This window comes from Lactuca virosa, chromosome 5 (assembly GCF_052849685.1).
Source record: "Lactuca virosa cultivar CGN04683 chromosome 5, Lactuca_virosa_CGN04683_v6, whole genome shotgun sequence".
In the NCBI taxonomy this organism is placed as follows: domain Eukaryota; kingdom Viridiplantae; phylum Streptophyta; class Magnoliopsida; order Asterales; family Asteraceae; genus Lactuca; species Lactuca virosa.
The window spans coordinates 192144973-192163795 of NC_136430.1; the positions used below are offsets into that span (position 1 = coordinate 192144973).

General features: G+C 37.9%; 1 long non-coding RNA gene and 1 other non-coding gene across 2 annotated transcripts; both read left to right on the forward strand.

The window, feature by feature from the left end:
• The first annotated feature begins 8285 nt into the window (after positions 1-8285).
• Positions 8286-8392, forward strand: LOC145118347 (small nucleolar RNA R71). The gene has a single exon (XR_013713302.1). It is a non-coding gene; the product is annotated as a small nucleolar RNA R71 (small nucleolar RNA).
• A 3070-nt stretch (positions 8393-11462) lies between these two features.
• LOC145115072 (uncharacterized) lies at positions 11463-11886 on the forward strand. The gene is made up of 3 exons (XR_013711411.1): positions 11463-11513; positions 11595-11690; positions 11834-11886. It is a non-coding gene; the product is annotated as an uncharacterized LOC145115072 (long non-coding RNA).
• Positions 11887-18823: the final 6937 nt, after the last annotated feature.

Here is an 18823-nt window from a genome sequence, read left to right on the forward strand (position 1 = left end):
TATTATTTCATGGACTGGATCTGGACCCCAAAGTTCAGTGGTTACAGAGAGGTTGTAATGAGCGAAGCTCACAAGACTAAATACTCCGTTCATCCAGGTTCGAACATGAAAGCAGAGATCGCTACCTTCGTTGGCAAGTGCCTGACTTGCGCCAAGGTGATGGTCGAATATCAGAAGCCCTCAGGTCTATTCCACCAGCCGGAGATACCTGAGTGGAAGTGGGAGAGAATTACTATGGATTTTATTACCAAATTACCCAAGTCTCTGAGTGGGCACGATGCCATCTGGGTAATTGTCGACCGACTGACTAAATCCACTCACTTCCTACCAATCAAAGAAACTTTTAAAATGGAGAGACTCACGCGAATCTACATCCAAGAGATAGTCCGACTGCACGATATGCCTGTGTCCATTATCTCCGATCGAGATAGCAGGTTCACCTCGAGATCTTGGCAGTCCCTGCAGAAGGCTCTTGGCACTAAGCTAGATATGAGCACAGCTTACCATCCTCAGACAGATGGGCAGAGTGAGAGAACCATCCAGACCTTGGAAGACATATTGAGAGCATGTGTCATTGACTTCGGTGAGTCGTGGGACACCCATTTGCCCTTAGTCGAGTTTTCCTACAACAATAGTTACCACACCATCATTAAGGTTGCGCCTTTCGAAGCCCTCTATGGTCACAAGTGCAGATCCCCTCTGGGCTGGGCTGAGGTAGGTGACACCCAGCTAGCCAAGGGGCAAGTCCCTGACAATACTCTCACTGGTTCAGAAATCATCCGCGAAACCACCGAAAAGATAGTACAAATCCGAGAACGACTTAAGGCCTCACGAGATAGACAAAAGAGCTACGCCGATAAACGACGAAAACCCTTGGAGTTCCAGGTTGGAGACCGTGTCTTGCTAAAAGTCTCACCCCGGAAAGGCATGATACGCTCCAGAAAGCGTGGAAAGCTAAATCCAAGATGCATAGGACCCTTCGAGATCCTCGCTAGGATCGGTCTCGTAGCCTACAAACTCCGTTTACCGCAAGAACTTAGCAACATTCATCATGTATTCCACGTTTCGAATCTTAAGAAATGCGTATCCGACGAAACCTTTATGATTCCTCTCGACGAGATTGAAATCAACGAGAATTTGAACTTCGTAGAAGAACCAGTCGAAATCATGGATAGAGAGATCAAACGAACGAAACAAAGTCGCATCCCGATAGTGAAGGTTCGTTGGAATGCCAAGCGGGGACCTGAATTCACTAGGGAGCGCGAAGATCACATGAAACAGAAGTATCTGCATCTCTTTTCTAATCCATGATTTGTATTCTATGTTCGAATTTCGGGACGAAATTCCCTCTAACGGGGGGATGATGTGACAACCCGAAACTTTTTCCATTATCCTTACTCAATTTCCGTTAATCAAATTTGGGTTTTTATTTAATTCCGTCAAATGTGATAGTTTAGGAAGGACTTTACGTTTAAATAAATCAATTGAGATTTATTTCCATTCACGTTAGTATTATTTTTGGTCTAACGGAATATTTTAAACTCAGTTCAATCGAGTATCGGGTAAGGATTCTTGCTTTGCACGTACTTATCTTCTGGAATATTCATGCCACGTCGTGGGCTTATGGTTCACGTCGTGACATGGGTTAAATCCGTGAATTTCTTCAACTTTTGTACTCCAAGTCTCCAATGTTCCAGGTATTGTCAATTCTGGTCCCTTTCTTCGAAAATGCTTTAATTTGACTGCAAACAACAATTTATCCTTATAAGTACCATAATTCCATGCAAATAACCAAAATATCAATAAAAATGTAAATAAATATTGCCTAAAAATATGTATAAATATGGCAATATCAAAATACCCACACTTATGCTTTGCTTGCCCTCAAGCAAATCTGATTATTTTTAAATTAAACCATTATCACCAACATCACATAGAACGATCCAACTCAAACTCAGCCATTATGCCAAGACCTCAACGCGTGCATTTGTGTCTAAAATGTTTCCTAAATAACCCCCCTCAATTCTAAATACTCACAATCCTCATAAACACGCGCCCACTTCTTTTGAACAATGCTCATTTTATGCATCCCTCCGAATCCATCCGCAGAAAACTTTCTAACCTCAAGGTATTTTTGTAAAGCTACCCAAGCATACATAAACTAGAGAATTACAACTTTTAAGATACCACACTATGGAGCTCTTGAATTCTTCACTTCTTCGATATTTGATCTTCAATTTCTTTGAATTCACCATCTTTTGTAATTTTTGGTATCTTAAACTTTTGATTTTTTTCAGAATTTTTGATCTTTGATCTTCAACTTTGATACTTCTATAACTCCAAAAATTCTTCAATTTTTCACTTTTTGGTAATTTTTCTCTCTCGTTTTTTTATAAATATCTCACTTTTTCCACTCAAAACCTACATGCTTAAGCAGGGGCGCTTAACTTCAACCTTTATTGGTTAAGTATATTAATTTTCCTGGATACATTTCAAGTACAGGCTGCTAAACATATTGCATCCCTCAAACTAAGCGAGGTTGTGTTTTTGTCCCATGATTTACTAGAATAAAGGAGGTCACAAATGCACTATAACGTATATTGGCTCAACTAAACATTTGAGATCTTATCAGATCATCCCACACAACGCTAGCAACTTAAGTTTTTAGATTATCATTATTACTAGAATTGTTATGTAGATTTTTAATTCTGTATCCAAATTTTTAATTCTACTAAATTCTAGCAATTGACTTTTAGCAATCTAAGCAATTACTTTTTCGACCTCCTACCCCATACTTATTACATACAATGCCCTCATTGTATGCATAAACTAAATAAAAGCAATAAAAGGGAGAAAAAGGAACAGACTCCCCTGGGATAGTGGCGTGATCGAAATCTAATCGTGTGGATGAAATGTGTATCTCGAATATGGACTTCTTCTAAATCGGAACTTGGACCTTGAACTCGCGAAATATGTGAATGAGCCAACAAGCAACTAATCGAAACTTCAATCTTCCATAAGAGTGGATGCAAATCTCCAAAGCGTGTAGAATAATGTGGGAAAGCATACGCCACATTGTATGGTAGAGGAAACTAGCCATAATTATCTTCATAATGATCCCACGAAGAACCATGGCAAGCCAAAAAGTAAAATGCATCAATGGATTTTACTTCTGTGAAAAATTAGAAATCACGTCGTGAGTAGAATAGCCACGTCGTGGTTTCGCTTAAAACGCGTTCTGAAAACTCCACTGAGTTGCGATTCACGATGTGAAATGTTGAACCACGTCGTGAAAACTGGGCTATCAGAAATATAATTTTCCCATTTTTCTTTCAACTTTGGAATTTTTACCAATGTCTCAATTGGTTAAGACCCTTCTAATTTAGTATTTTAAGGACCCTTTCTGACTCCATCCTCTCTTTTTGACGCACCCCACGCTTATTTCCAATTGTGGGTCTCGAATCTTGACTTGAAACTCTAAACGACCCTTGGCTAAACGTAAATGCTCATAACTCCCGACTTCCTTCCCTAGACTCCGTAACAAATCTGAAATATAGCAACCAAAGGAAAGATATCAGTAACATAATAATTTAACAAGTCTTACAAACCAAATTAAGTTCCAAACCAAACAAAAGCTAATAAAAACTAAAAACCAAATAAAAACTAAAATAAAGCGATCAATCATCATCTTCACGTCCTTGAGCTCCACTCGGTCTTTCTCCATCTCCCCTCGGTATCCAAAGTCCTCCCAAGTCAGTATGTAAGGGCCTTGCGGTGGCACGGAAGGTGGTCGAACCACACCCATGTATGAAAACATGGTTTCAAGAAGTTGGGTGGTATAAGACATCCCACCACGAAGATTATCCAAGTAAGAACCAACCCAACTTTGAAACGGGTCGGTGGGTACTCCACCCTCATATTGTGGTGCTGCTTGACGTTCTCTCTCCACGTCTCCCCGGGCTCTAACATTCCGCCTTCCGGGCCTCGGTGGAGGTTGTTGCTCGAGTTGTTCCATTTGTTGCTCAACATCCTCCGGGGGTATAACATACCCTCCCCCGACATTTACCACTACTCTCATAACCCCCAACACTTGAATTGTCAAATCATTGTCCGGGAATCGGGTAAGGTTCCGAACAAAATTATGAGTCAAAATATTGTATGATCGGCCAAGGCGGGTAACCAAATGTCCACCCGTAATCGGACTCCCGGGCCTAGAATTAACCGCTTTCTTCCCCAAAAATCGAGCAAGCATATAGGGAAGGTCGCAACAAACCCCGCGAGTGATAATACTCCACAAGTAAAACAAATTCTGGAGGGAAACCTTATCACCATGGTGCTTATGATTGATAGAAAAGGTGACAAGGCGATGAAGAAAACGATACACGGGATTCCAAATCTGTGATTCACTAGAATCACGAGAATCATACGTGTGATTTGAGATAATCCTCCAAAATTGGGCATCGAAAGTGTCGAGTGTAAAATACCGAACACATCCAAGCAAGAATGGCACAAAAAATGGAGATTGGGTTTCCACCTCCGTGTACAAGCCCATGCACCATGCGAACTCGCGAAGACTGCACTCGCGATAAACCCCACCCAACCGGAAAAAAAAGCACCCGGTTGTAATCAAAATCCATAGTCCTTTCCTCAAAGCTTACGGTAGAGAAAAACTCCACCGACAATTCCTGATAAACGGGTTCTTTAATTGTAAACAAGTTCCTCCAACCGTGACATGCAAAAGAAAAATCAACCCTCTCGTAAACCTTTGTCCAAAACCTCTCCAACTTAGCAACCATGCCCATACCACGCATTTTAAAATACGTCAGCAAGTTGGCAAGTTCCAAGCTTTATATCTCAATGAAGCTGGAAATGATGAGTAGAATCTGGATCTACACAATCTCCTTTGATTAAAGCTCCTTCTTCAAAGCTCTTCTTCCTCTGAGCTCACCAACACACACTAAAACACACACAAAGAGGGTAAAATATTCTCTAGAGGGGATAGGGTTTCGAAATGAGGCTCAAAGGATAATGGAGTTTGAGAAATGAAGGGATCATGGGTCATAATGTTGCTTAAATAGGGTCCACACCCTATAAATTAGGGTTTGTCCCCTGGGTGCGTATGCCCAAAGGTTGAAAATGAAAAGTGCCTTGAACCGGGTGTTAAAATTCTTCCCTACTTGAATTATACTTCGTCCTCGAAGTCTGCTGCCGCGAATAACTCCGGGTAATGCTCCCTCATCTCTTCCTTAGGCTCCCATGTCCATTCAGAACCCTTTCGGTGTTGCCACTACATTTTCACTAGATACACCATCTTGTTTCGCAAAGTCTTCGACCTCCTGTCAAGGATCGCCAGTGGTCTCTGTATATAATTCAGGCGATCATTCACCTAAATGTCCTCTAATGGATCCACTACGGAATCATCAACCAAACACTTCCACAGTTGAGATATGAAAAGTGTTATGAATCTGACTAAGCTCCTCCGACAGATCCAAACCATACGTCACCCTGCCTACCAGGGCAAAAACCCTGAAACGACCAATATATCTGGGGCCCAATTTGCCCCGCTTCCTGAATCGGGTGACACCTTTCCAGGGTGATACCTTCAGGAGTACCATATCTCCAACCTGAAATTCCAAGTCTGACCAACGTCTATCCGCATAGCTCTTTTCTCGACTCTATGTTATCTGAAGTCTGTCGCGGACCTGCTGAATCAATTTCGTCATCTTGAGCACCACCTCGGTACTCCCCATGACACGCTAAACGACCTCTCATAAACAAATCGGGGTCCTACACTTCCTTTCGTAGAGCATCTCAAAAGGAGGTCGATCAATGCTGGTGTGATAACTTTTGTTATACGAAAATTCCGCCAAAGGAAGATATTGTTAGTTCAAAAATGAATAGATCGAAAGATTCTAAACTGGAATATGAATCAAAACAATAAGAGCAATGATCGAAGTTGTGCCGAATGATTAATAATCAATGCCTTAGAAGAGCTTGATGAAGAAATTCTTTGTAAAGGAACCGTAGGGAATCACAAAACGATTAACCCTAATACAATACATGCAAGCAATATTTAAAACCTAACCCTAGCATCATAAAGACGGATGGAATGGCCCAATCCGTAAAAAAGGCTAAATACATACATAATAAATTTCACACAGTCGCCCCCTTTGTGTCAAATACGGAAGGCAGATTCTTCAGTCTTGTTGACGCTTTTGAACTTTGAAGAGAATCGACATTAGACTAAGCAAAGATTTGCGAACCAAAATATACCATCTTATCATATCTGCAAAGGACTTCTTATCCACAACACTGTTCGTTTTGCACTGTTCTATTAACTCTAAAATGTATTCCATGCACGAAGTGGAGTAAATATGCTTGTTAGGAAGAAAAAAACAACATCTTTGAAAAATTCATACCGTCCCTTTCTCGTATCAGAAATGCCATACTCCAGTTGTCCTTATGAATGCGTCCCAACTTCATCTTTTCGAGGTCTTTTGGAGTTTCTTTGGGCAGCACGGTGAGTTTCTTTCTGAGCATGGTTGCAATCTCCACATCCATCTTACCAACTTCTTGAATGCAAGAGACCAACATCCTTTTCAGATGCCCCACAATAGGTTCGAATTTCTTTTCATCCTTTAACAAAAGATGCCAAAGAGAAATCCAGTCGAATGGGTTAAGGCAGGGCAAATCAGCGAGAGTAAATTCAAAAACAGAACTCACAGCCCCACGAGCAACCTTGAAATGAGCATTGATAAAACTCTGAGTTTCAATTGGTCCAAAAACTTTGACAGCAGTAATCTTCATTGAACTCCAAGTTTGGTACTGAGGCTTCATGTTCTTGAGATAGAACGAGAAAAGCACCTAATCAACATCATGGTTTGGAAGAGGAGCATTCGCAATCTTTTCAAAGCTACAAAACTGAAAAGCCTTCGGAGTGATTGGAAGATCAAGCTGCGAATCCAGAGAGTTCTCCAAATCAAATGATACCACGGGCTCAAGCCAGTAAATAATTGGATTATCAACGGCTTCGTTCAGAATACGCTCCATAGACCAAGAATGAAATAGAAGCTTTTGAGTTTCCAGAGTGACTTGGGCTTCACGGGCTTCCCTTTCTCGAGCTTCGGCTTTCTTGTAGGAACTTGCTGACGAGTGTTTACAAGATCTTGTAGGAACTTCGCGTATTCTGGAATTTTGGATAGTGAATCTATAAAATGAGTATTAATAGGAATACCCTTTACTTGCTTGATAAACTCTAGATGTTCTCTTTCCAGTGGACTGAGATTAGCTCGGGATGGAAACGACAAAGGCGGTCGGTAAGCCGGAACGGATTCTGAATTTTTCTGTTCTGACTGGGCCCACGACGTGAGAATGGCGGGCTCACGACGTGAGTCTGGTATTTCAACAACATCTTCATTTTCGAGCTTCGGCTTCTTCGGCTTTGGATCGGGCTGCTTTGGTTCCACTTCTAGTGCCTCCAAAAACTCAGAGATTGCTTCTTCTTCAGTATCAATAGCCATAACATGAGGTTGAGCTTTCTTTTCGGGAAGTTGTGAGGAAAATTTGTTGTTCACCAAAGTAGTGAGTTGACCAACTTGGACTTCTAAACTATGAATCGATGCTTGATGATTTCTTAATGAAGCTTGCTAGTCAATCATCATTTTGTGTTGTTCTTTCATCATATTCATGTGTTCCTTTAGCACTGCATCGGTATCATCATGCCTTTTCTCGGATGCTTCCATAAATCGGGTCAAAATATTTTCCAAGTTTACTTTGTTCTCGACTGCTGGTTGCTCTTTTTGATAGAAGCCTCGGCCTGTCTGCTTAAATTTATCTTCCTTTTGCTTCTTGTATTCATCATATGGCAGCCACTCTTTCTTTGGTTTTCTCCAATCCTCATCAAACTTATCCCCACTCGAGTAGCAAACTTGAGCCCTTTTCTTCCCATACTCATCCAAGTTGCATCTTTAGTCAAGTGTGGTCCATTACATCGTTCACACCCAACTTTAATTGTATGAATTGATTGGTCCATTTGTGTCAATCTCCGGTCCATAGTATTGAGCATCGCCATCATGGCAACCATTTCTTCAGAATGTGCACCCCTACTACCTTTTGCTCCATCTTGTCTTGGGTTGTGGTACTCACAAGAGTGTCTTGCGAATTCTTCAACTAACTCCTTGACCTCCCTTGGATTCTTCTATGTCAATGGCCCTTGAGAGTCAAGGAGTTGTCTTGTCATAACATTGACCCCATCGTAGAAAATAGACATCTCTTGTTGAACATTTAGATCATGTTGAGGACAATTCCTTAACAACCCCTTGTAGCGCTCCCAAGCTTCGTATAATGACTCCCCCGGTTGTTGCTCAAAGTTGGCTATTGCCTTCTTGAGTTTAGCTATCTTGGAAGGTGGGCAAAACTGATCTAGAAAATTTTCACGCATTTGAGCCCAAGTAGTGATTGTATCCGGAGGAAGTGCTTTCAACCAGTCTTTTGCAGCTCCCTTAAAAGTAACGAGAAGCATCCTTAATAAGACGGTATCTCTATTCACATTCGGAACATTAAAATAATCCGCAATGTCATTAACTTCATCTAGGTGCACTACTAGAAAAATAGCCTTTTACGACACGCAATTAATGACACACACTGATAGAGGACGCGCATTTGTGCCTGCCCTAAAAATTAATGTCGGTTTTCCAAAATTTGAAGCATAGAGGATACGCATTTTTGTATGCCCTAAAATTAGTGTCAGAAAAAAAAAATACGGAGGGCACCTATCAAAAAATGTGCGTCGTGTAACTGTGTCGCTTTATATTTTTTTTAGGAAACACGCGTTTTTAGGGGGAAAAATGAAATCCAAAAAATTAACCCCCGCCTATTCATCCCAAAAATTCCCTACCTCTTCGAATTAGGGCCTTCGTCTTCATCCACAGCTTCCTCAATTCCTCGATCCATCACCTCCACCAAAAACCTAATTCTCGGTTCCATCAAGTTCTTACACTCTTAATTCGTCCCTAATGAGCTGAGGATTTAGGGTTCTTACCTCCCAGTTAACAATTTGAGCCGATGATTTAGGGTTCCTAAATCCGACCCTAATTTTTTCTATCTCACTCTCGTATTTCCATCTCATCCCTCTCGCCTGGTTGAAAGCACGTAAGGGGCGACGAACACACTATTTCTTTGCATATTTTGGTCTTCACCAAGATCTGGTTTCCATGTAAGCTTTACGTTTCGAGCCCAAACCATCCTCACGCGATGTCATCAGCTTGTCTTACTTACACATCTGCACTCGGTGGTTCTTTGTCTAGAAGCACCACTCCCGAACCTCAAATCGTGGCTACGCTCCATCATCACCACACGTTGCTCGGTTCTGGATTTGTTAGGGCTTGTTTCATCCATTCATTGCCTCCCTACCACAAGCGATCTTATAACTCTGCCCAATCGACCCCCTTCAATCATCTTTGCTATCAAGATAATATGCCTCCACCGTTTTCTTAAAGGTGATTTTATTTTCTAGATTTGATTATGTGAGCCCTAATTTGTATTCAGTTTTTATTTTTCTATCAAGATCACATGGTTTGATTTGTGTAAGAGTTTTTTCTGATTTGGGTGGTTTGTCTTTCCAAATTTTTGTTAAAAGTCATTTTATTTTTGAAATATACAATCAGGTACTTTCCCATAAGATTTTGAATCCACAAGTTCTTCCAATCGCTGCTTGTTGTTATCGGAAGATCAAGCAAATATGTATATATCTTCATATGGTATTAACATTGATGTAATTACTATTCAGGCAAGCTAAGGATGTTGTTAAAGGCATAAAAAAGCGTCTTGGAAGCAAGAATCCAAAAGTTCAACTTCTTGTATTAACAGTAAGCACAAAGAAAACTACTGCTCTTATCTTTCTAGAACTTTTTGATTTATGTTTCTTCATATATCTTCTTGTATTATTGGTAAGTTATGTTAGAAAAATATATATTGTCTTGAACTTTTTTATTGAGATTTCTTGGAAGAAATATATATTTTCTTGATTCATGTTGCTCTATATGTTTCAGCGCCTTTGAGCAATTTTTCCACAGAGGACTGACAGACCAGCGCCAGCTGTCACAAACCCACAAACCCAAAGCAGGTCTTCATTTACAAATAATCCAGAAAATGGAAATGAAGCAGGCGAGTCTTCTGTGGAGGCTGAGTTTCCAACCTTGAGGTATATCTAGAAATCACATTTTAATCTTCTTGTCTTAAAATTTTCAGATGCATTTTGTTTTCTTGTTCATATATGTTCCACTTGAATAGTTACTATTTAAAATCTGTCAAGTGTAGAAACATGTAGAAAGAACTTTAAAAGATGCAATGCTTTTTGGTAATAAATGTGTTGCCATGAAAACAGAGATAGCATGTGAAAGGGAATGTAGCAGGGGTGAAGACTACCGTTTAGTCAAAATGACTATAATAGACTTCAATGTAAGTTTAATCTTTAGCTTGCTCAATGTTTTAAGCACTTATATAAGCTTTTGTAATCAGTTTTTACATGTTGTTACAGAGCAAGAAAGAAAGGGATGTAGTGGTTGAACGAAGAGGCCATGATGCTGCACGCTTATGTAACATTGATCATGCTCATAGGTGGGTATTCATTATGTAAATTAAGAATCCTTCTAGACATTATTTACATTGTAAATATTCAAATAAACTCATGAATTTTTCCATTTCTTGACATATGGGAGAAGGATGTGGTTAGTTTAGTTGCCAAGGAGCAAGAGAAGAGGAAGGTTGCAATTTCTTTTGAGTGTGAAACGCTTAAAGCCGATGAAGCAGCATAAGGGAATATTAGGCAGTTCATGCCCAAATTAACTGGATTGGATGCTGTTGGTAAGCATATCTAGTTCAAACTCACTGGGATTTGTGTTTTTCAGTTGTTAATGAATAATGAGCACCTTAAAAATATGCAGTTAATATTGGGAAGATGAGTATCACAGGTTTGGACTTTAAAGCAGAAGTGGGACGTGTGGAGCCAAGTTCCTAAACTTCTGATCCAAACAACATTTGTTCTCCTTGTGGGACCATCGTCATGGCCATCAGCGCTTCCAATTTCAACATCCAAACTCCGAAGGCTTTCTCCTAATGTAGCTCCACTTCCACTACTTTCTTGGCTCACTGCCTCAACATCCCTCACACCACTATCATTGCTCTCAAACTGCATATCATGAGGATGTCCCAAAGTTGCATTTGTGCCCCCTTGAGATTCATCATCTACTGCAGGTGTGCCTCTAGAGCCATTCAAAGGAATAGAAGGAGGAACTTGATCATCATTACCAGTACCACTGCTGCTTTAACCAGCAGTTTCAGTTTCAGGCACCATCCCAGCTGATTCTTGGGACTCATTTTTCGTCTGCTGACCCTCCTCCAATTTTTCTTGATCAGAGGCAAAGGCCTTCTAAGAAGTTGGACGCCTCAAATGAGAAACCAACATAATTCATAGGGATCTCAAGACTGCAAACTTGCTCATGGACACTCAAAATGTAAAAACTAGAAAGGCATTAATTACACTTTGACTTATTAGCTTGTTAACTGTTTCTCTGTTTTTTTAAATTTAATTTTAGGTTGTGAAGGTGGCAGATTTTGGGGTTGCCCGGTTTCTGAGTCAAGGGGGAGTTATGACAGCAGAGACTGGAACATACAGATGGATGGCTCCTGAGGTTTCTCTTTCTTCCTCTTTACATATAATATTTGAATATATTTCCTTTTTCCGTGATAAACCCTAACTAATTTGTGAATCATCCTCTAAACTCTAAATTTACCATGATGAATGGAGCTACTTATGTATTGTCGTGGTTTGCAGGTTATAAATCATCAACAATATGATGAAAAGGCGGATCTTTTCAATTTTGCGATTGCTTTATGGGAGCTTGTGACAGCCAAGGTAATAATTAAATACACAATTTTACTTGTTATCATACATATAGAGTTAAGAATGATATGAATATGAGGTTGTAGGTTCCTTATGTTTAGATTTCAGGTGTTTGAATCATTTGGTGTTGTAGAGCTGGTGCAGTTACCTACTGATGAGACTGGAAATTGTAAAGGTTTTGGTTTCATTCAGGTGAGTTTACTTTTCCATATATTTAGATTTTAGATGCTGGCTTTTATTGATTTAAAGGGATTAAGAAGAACAAGACTTTTTTGTGTTACTATTCAGTTTGCACGCCTTGAAGATGCTAGAGCTGCATAGAGTTTAAATGGAAAATTGGAGATTGCAGGTCGAATGATGAAGGTACAAATTTCTCATGTGATTGTGTTAAGATTAATCGTCTGGATGTTAGTGAATGACCATTTTACCCTTTCTGTTTGGAAGTGATGCTGAACAAGAACTGACTGTTTAATCAAGAACTTTTAAAAACTGAAATTGTAAATGGCTGGTTATTTGATATAAATAATTATATACAATTGCAATTATTTATTATCACAACATGATTAGTAACTTAAAACCAAACATAATATCAATAACAACTTAATTTTGACACACTATTTAATAGGTTAAAAAACAAATATTAAGTCTATCAAGTCAAAAAGAAGCATGCACTTAATCATGGAAACTATATGTAGATGTTTCTTTTTGACATGATGCAGAATGAACACCTTTGCAGAAAATGTGCCACCTGTTTACAAGTTTGCCTTGAATATTTTTTCTTTACATTTCGCCAAATCTGCTGTCATTTTCTCTAAAATTGTGTCAAACACTATTAATAATCTACTAATTTACAGGTATCTGCCATTACTGATCAATCTGGAATGCAAGAAATGGGTGTAAATCCTGATGATTTTGATGATGACGAAGGAGGTGGCCTGGTTAGTATTAGCACCCCTTCTTTGCCTTGTTGGAATTTATAAACATACATTTTTTATTAATAACGAAATTGTTTATATCATGGATTTTCACACACAGTTTTATTTTCTCATATTGTTTTTAAATATGATTATCAGGTCCTTTTTATCGTTTCAACTTGTATCGGTTTATTTTCAGTCTCTGAATGCACGCTCTCGAGCACTTTCTAATTCTGTTGCTTTGGTATGTGAAATTTCTTCTACTATTAGAAAGCTATTTTACTTTTTCTATTATACGAATATGGCCCCCTTATTTTATTTTAGAATCATAATATAATTATAATAACAAAATGGTTGTGGAGTATTGTAGCTTAAGAAATAGCAATGTACTCTCCATAAAAAAAATTATAAATTATATTCTTTGAAAAATTTGCTAGATTGGTAGGTTTAAAAGTAGAATGTCCTAATAAGAATTAATTTTAAAAGTAGAATGAAAATGACAAGTGATTTTGTGTTGTGTTTACAGGGTTGATGAAAGCGAATAACTCTGAGTTAGAAGAGGAAAAGAAAGCTCAAGCTGAAAGAGATAAGATGTTGCAAATGCAAGTGTTGCATTCTTCATTTCAATTGTTAGTATGAAACACATAGTAGATTAGATGAATGCAAATTTATATATTGTAAGAAATAGAATTGTATGACATTAAATTTTATGTAATGGAATGTATTTTTTGTATATGGTATTTTATTTCTATTATGAGACATTAAATGCAAATTTAATTTAAAAATTAATAAATATATAAATATATTTTTTTTAAGCATTTAAATTTACGATACGCAAAAATGTGTGTCGTCTTCATTTATGACATGGCCTTTCTTGACAGGGTTTTTAATTATACGCATTGCGTGTCATAAATGCGCGTCGTAAATGCGCGTCGTCTATAGACGACGCGCAAAAGGGTGTCGTCACTCGTTATGACAGGGCCTTCCTTGACGCGCATTTGCGCGTCGTCTGAGCGTTTTACAACACGTATTGCACGTCGTAAAAGACTGTTTTTCTAGTAGTGGTGCTTAAAAGCATCCTCATGATCTTTTCCATAGAATGGAATATCCTTCAGTGCAGTGAAGATATGTCCCTTCAGCTCGAATGTGGCAGTGGTAGGAATCGCGGGTTGTACTAAACCGGGACCAACATCGTCTCAAATTCGCTTCTTATAAGCTCTCATCGTCATTTCTTCAATGTTTTCCGTCTCGTCTCTTTGCTCGTCTTCGGGTTCACTTGTAAATAGTCCAAACTCGGTCTCAGATTCGTATTCAGATTCGTTTGGGATCGGTATTTGATCGATGCTCTCAACTTTGCTCTTTTCCTTTGAGGATGAACTTGACTCTCCCGTTTTCTTCCCCGACTTCTTTGAGAAAATTGACTTGAGTTCTTGTAAGGGTGTCTTCTTTGGTGTGTGATCTTCTTTCGCGTTCTTATCTTTCTTTTTTTGAAGGGCAGACTCTGGATCTTCAAGAGGTGGCACCAAAGGTGTGTTGGACCCTCTGGTCATGTACTTCTGCAAGATAAACAAAATAAACAAAAAACGTAAAACTGAACTAAGAAAGACAAACTAAAAACTAAGAAAACGAGGATCACAGTATTCACGTCGTGAGCCTGTAAAGCTCACGTCGTGAGTTCTGTAATGCAGAAAAAATTGAAACTGAAAAAAAAAATAACTCTTTGTAGGTTTTACTCCACAAAAAGGATCGATTAATTTAAAGCAAATAAATTAGCAATTACTAAGTCGTTCCCCGGCAACGGCGCCAAAAACTTGATGCGTTCAAATAGCTACACTTAATTTTAATATTTATAACCTAACTTCCTTACTAACTAAATTGCACCTAGGCAGTGTACCTAGTCAAAATTATAGAATAGTTGGGTAAGTCGGGTGTCGATCACAGGGAACGGTGTTGACTAATTAATTTATCTACTACTAAATTAACCTAATTACTAACAAAGAAAGGGTTTTTATCTAATTTTACAAGTTTAGATGAACTTAATTCTTTAACGCAAATTCAATCAATAAACAAACACTTCTGTTAGTTCGAATCCGCTTTCACTCAATGGTTTATAAATTAGTCATGACAATTACTGTTGGTAACCAATTAAAACAGTATTAGCAATTTAGGTCTAAATTTAGTAATATTAACTAATTCATGTAGAACTATGTATGGTCATACAATAGCTAACACATAATCAATTATTTACTGGATTGGAGCTATGTAAGATTGATTTGATAAACACAATTATGGTCATAATATGAGTTCTCTAGCACAGCCTAATTCATTAATTCAAGTTCTTAACTAAGATTGGTTTGATCTTAGCTCTAATAATCTAATGTTCACTAAATTACTAGGTGTTCAAATTCATGCAGAATAATGCTCATTAACTACCCAAAATAAGAAGTTTAAGCAATTAAATTTACAAGTCAAGCATGCTAGGTAAACCAATCAAACACAAGACATAACCAACAAGCAAAATCTAGTTTAATTAAATAAAACCATGAGTTCCAGCTTCATCTAGCTAAAAGAAGCAGGTAGATTTAGCCGGACATCCTAGCAAATAAGCAAACACAATCCAGAATCAAAAATATAATAAAAGTGTACCAAACCATGAATCAAATTATGAACTTCTTCTTCCTTGGTGTTGAAACCCTATTCCAGAATTTCTTCTCCTCTGAAAATCGTCTCCAGGTCTTCCTTCTATCAGCCAAAAAGTTCTCAATTCGTAATGGCCAAGAGTTTATATAGTTTTCCCGAAAATCGTTATCCACGTCGTGACAGGAAGCTTCACGTCGTGATTTGAGAGTTATCCGTATCGGGCAAGGATTCTTGCTTCGCACGTACTTATCTTCTGGAATATTCATGCCACGTCGTGGGCTTATGGTTGACGTCATGACGTGGTTTAAATCCATGAATTTCTTCAACTTTTGTACTCCAAGTCTCCAATGTTCCAAGTATTGTCAATTCTGGTCCCTTTCTTCGAAAATGCTTTACTTTGACTGCAATTAACAATTTATCCATATAAATACCATAATTCCATGCAAATAACCAAAATATCAATAAAAATGTAAATAAATATTGCCTAAAAATATGTATAAATATGGCAATATCACAACATCACTTGGTGCACTAACTACTTTAGCCTTTCTTTTGTTTTTTCTTATGCTCCCCTCCACATCGTCATCTGCCACGGTGCGCAAATAAGCCCCGTAAGAAGGGTCTATCATATAAAGCCTATTGAGAAAATAAAACAAGCACTCGATGTTAGTTAAAGGAAAAATAATATAAATATAAAACAAATAAACATACCTTTCAAACACATTCTCATAAAGTACGACTGTTTCCAACATCAGATATGTTGAATTCCATCTCGTGTCAACATCAAGAGATGACTTTTGTTTGGATTTTACTTCAACACCAGCAACACGGTCTTCAAATGTTTTATACCGAGCCGGTGATGATCGAACGTACGTCACTACATTTCGAATTCTAGTAACAAAATTGAATTGCTTTTCCAAACCATCTCTAACAACAAGATTGATGATTTATGCATAACAAAGAAGGTGAAAATATTTAAAATCTAATATATCATTCGGTCCCTTCAACATCCTCTAAAAAAATCTTATAGCTCCTTCATTTGAAGACGCATTATCCACTGTCACAGTAAACACAATTTCAATCCCCCACCTTTGTATGCACTCATAAACCAAAGTCCCAATGGTTTCACCCCTATGATTCTCTATAGGGCAAAAGTTTATAATTTTCTTTTTTAAAATCCATGCATCGTCAATCCAAAGAGCCATAAGACACATATAATTCACGTTCTGAATAGATGACCATATGTCGATAGTTAGGCACACTGTTTGGCCTTTCAACATCTCTTTAACTTTTTTTTGCCTCTTGTTCATAAATCTCTATACAATATCTAGATGTCATCTTAAAATACCGGATTCAATTCCCACACAAATTCCTTACAACCCTCATCATCAACAATGCTAAATGGTCGATTGTCTTTAATGCACATTTTGGCAAGGGCCAATCTACACTTCTCCTAGCTAAAGGAATGCTTAGCCAAAGGCCCACCCGCCTTGGTACCTTTTGACTAAAAGCTTAATTTTGTTTGTTTCTTTGCATCTTTGTCTTTACCTTCATAAAGGGGGCTGCGCCTACAAGAATTAACTAGATGAATGAGGAATGAGGATGTACCATTCTCTCTAGTGCCACAAGCTAAAATCTTTTTACAATGTGTCCATTCTTATTTTTTGCGCCTTTAACATATGGAAAATGCTGCCATACAATGAACCATAACTTAGGTTTTGCATTATTTTCTTCTTCAGTATCACCTTCACCTGGGACTTGAACTCCATCGTCTTGTTGATCATTGACATTAATCACACCTTCATTAGTAGCCATGTTGAAATACATATTACGTTAGTACTTAATCAGCTGAAAACATGGTGAGTTGCAAACAGCTAAAAACAATGAGATAAAATGTTTTTATACAGTTATCAAGTGGAATTAAAACTCAAAACAGGTGAAAACATACAGAGTTGGTGTTCACTGTTAACTTATGCATCTGGAGAATTTGATGTAGCAGTATTATTAATACTTAAGTAAAACTAGATCATCTTGCAATTCAAGGACGATTCAACAAGTCTGTATTTTCTCAAATACTAGTAAATTGACAGAGGATACAATAATACATCTCCCCATACTTTATTAATGACCTTGAGATAAAATACAGTAGATTCGAAGTGTTGGTCGCATATAAAAAGATATCTTCAAACGAAGATGTAAATTCATAGTTGGAAAACAAAAAAGAGTTAGGTGGTCCTTTGTTGATTATTGCTGAAAATGCTATAGCATACTAAGGTCTAAGCACAGTTGACTAGAAGATCAGAAAAGGAAATTGAAAAAACTACAAGAATGGTCAAATCCAAGTATGAGATTAACTCGAATGCAGTTACAGTTTACCTGAGACGAAGAGGAAGATTGCTTCAGTTTTCAGGTCACCGGGATTCGAGAGTTGCCTTCTGGTCGCTGGAGTCGATGCTCGATGGTTGCTACAGGCTTCAATGGTTTGATCGTTGGCTGCTTCAGTCGTTTTTTAGAACACAAAACTCGAATGAAAGAAATCGTGTGAAAGAACTGGGAACGAGACTTTTCTTTTTGGGATTTGTATTTTTATTAAAAATATAACATATATATTCAATTAATAATAATATTTTAATATCGCTGTGCGGTTCGGTTATTTTGCAGTTTTTTGAAATATAAAACCGCACCACACCGAAAAGTTGTGGTTTTTTTAATTTGTAAAACCGCACCATCGGTTGTATATTCGGTTTCGGTTTTTCGGTATCGATTTTTCCGGTTATTTTACGGTTTTTCGGTTTGCGGTTCGGTTTTTGTTCAACCCCAATAACCACACAAGGAAACCAACGTTTTCTTTTCTTTTGTTAACATTCCATCGACGCTCACAAGAAAAGAACTTAAGGTGTTCCCAAATTCCAGCTTTTGATCCCATCATTTAAGCTATGTTTACATTAAGCCCTTTATCTTCTATTTATTTTCAAAATTACCCAAAAACAACAAGTAACTGATTTTTCCCTCTATTTTAAATTGGTAATATTTCAAAATACCCTTCTACATTATCACCAAATAATTCAACATACATATCATCTTTAATAAATGAATAGTTAATTTACTTCATTTTTCTATTGATTTCCATTTAATAAACTTCGAGTTATTAATTTCTAGTTTTGCCCAACAAGATGCCTTAAAATTCTTATATACTTGATTGCCTGGTGTTTGATATAAAATTTGGGATGTTGCCCGACGTCTTCAGGAATACCACCCATCCATGACATGAGTTAGTGTAAGCTATGTCGTTCACTCCATGTTAGTGTAAGCTATGGCGTTCACTCCATGTTCAAAGACATGATTCGTAGAAGCTAGGTCTTGAAGT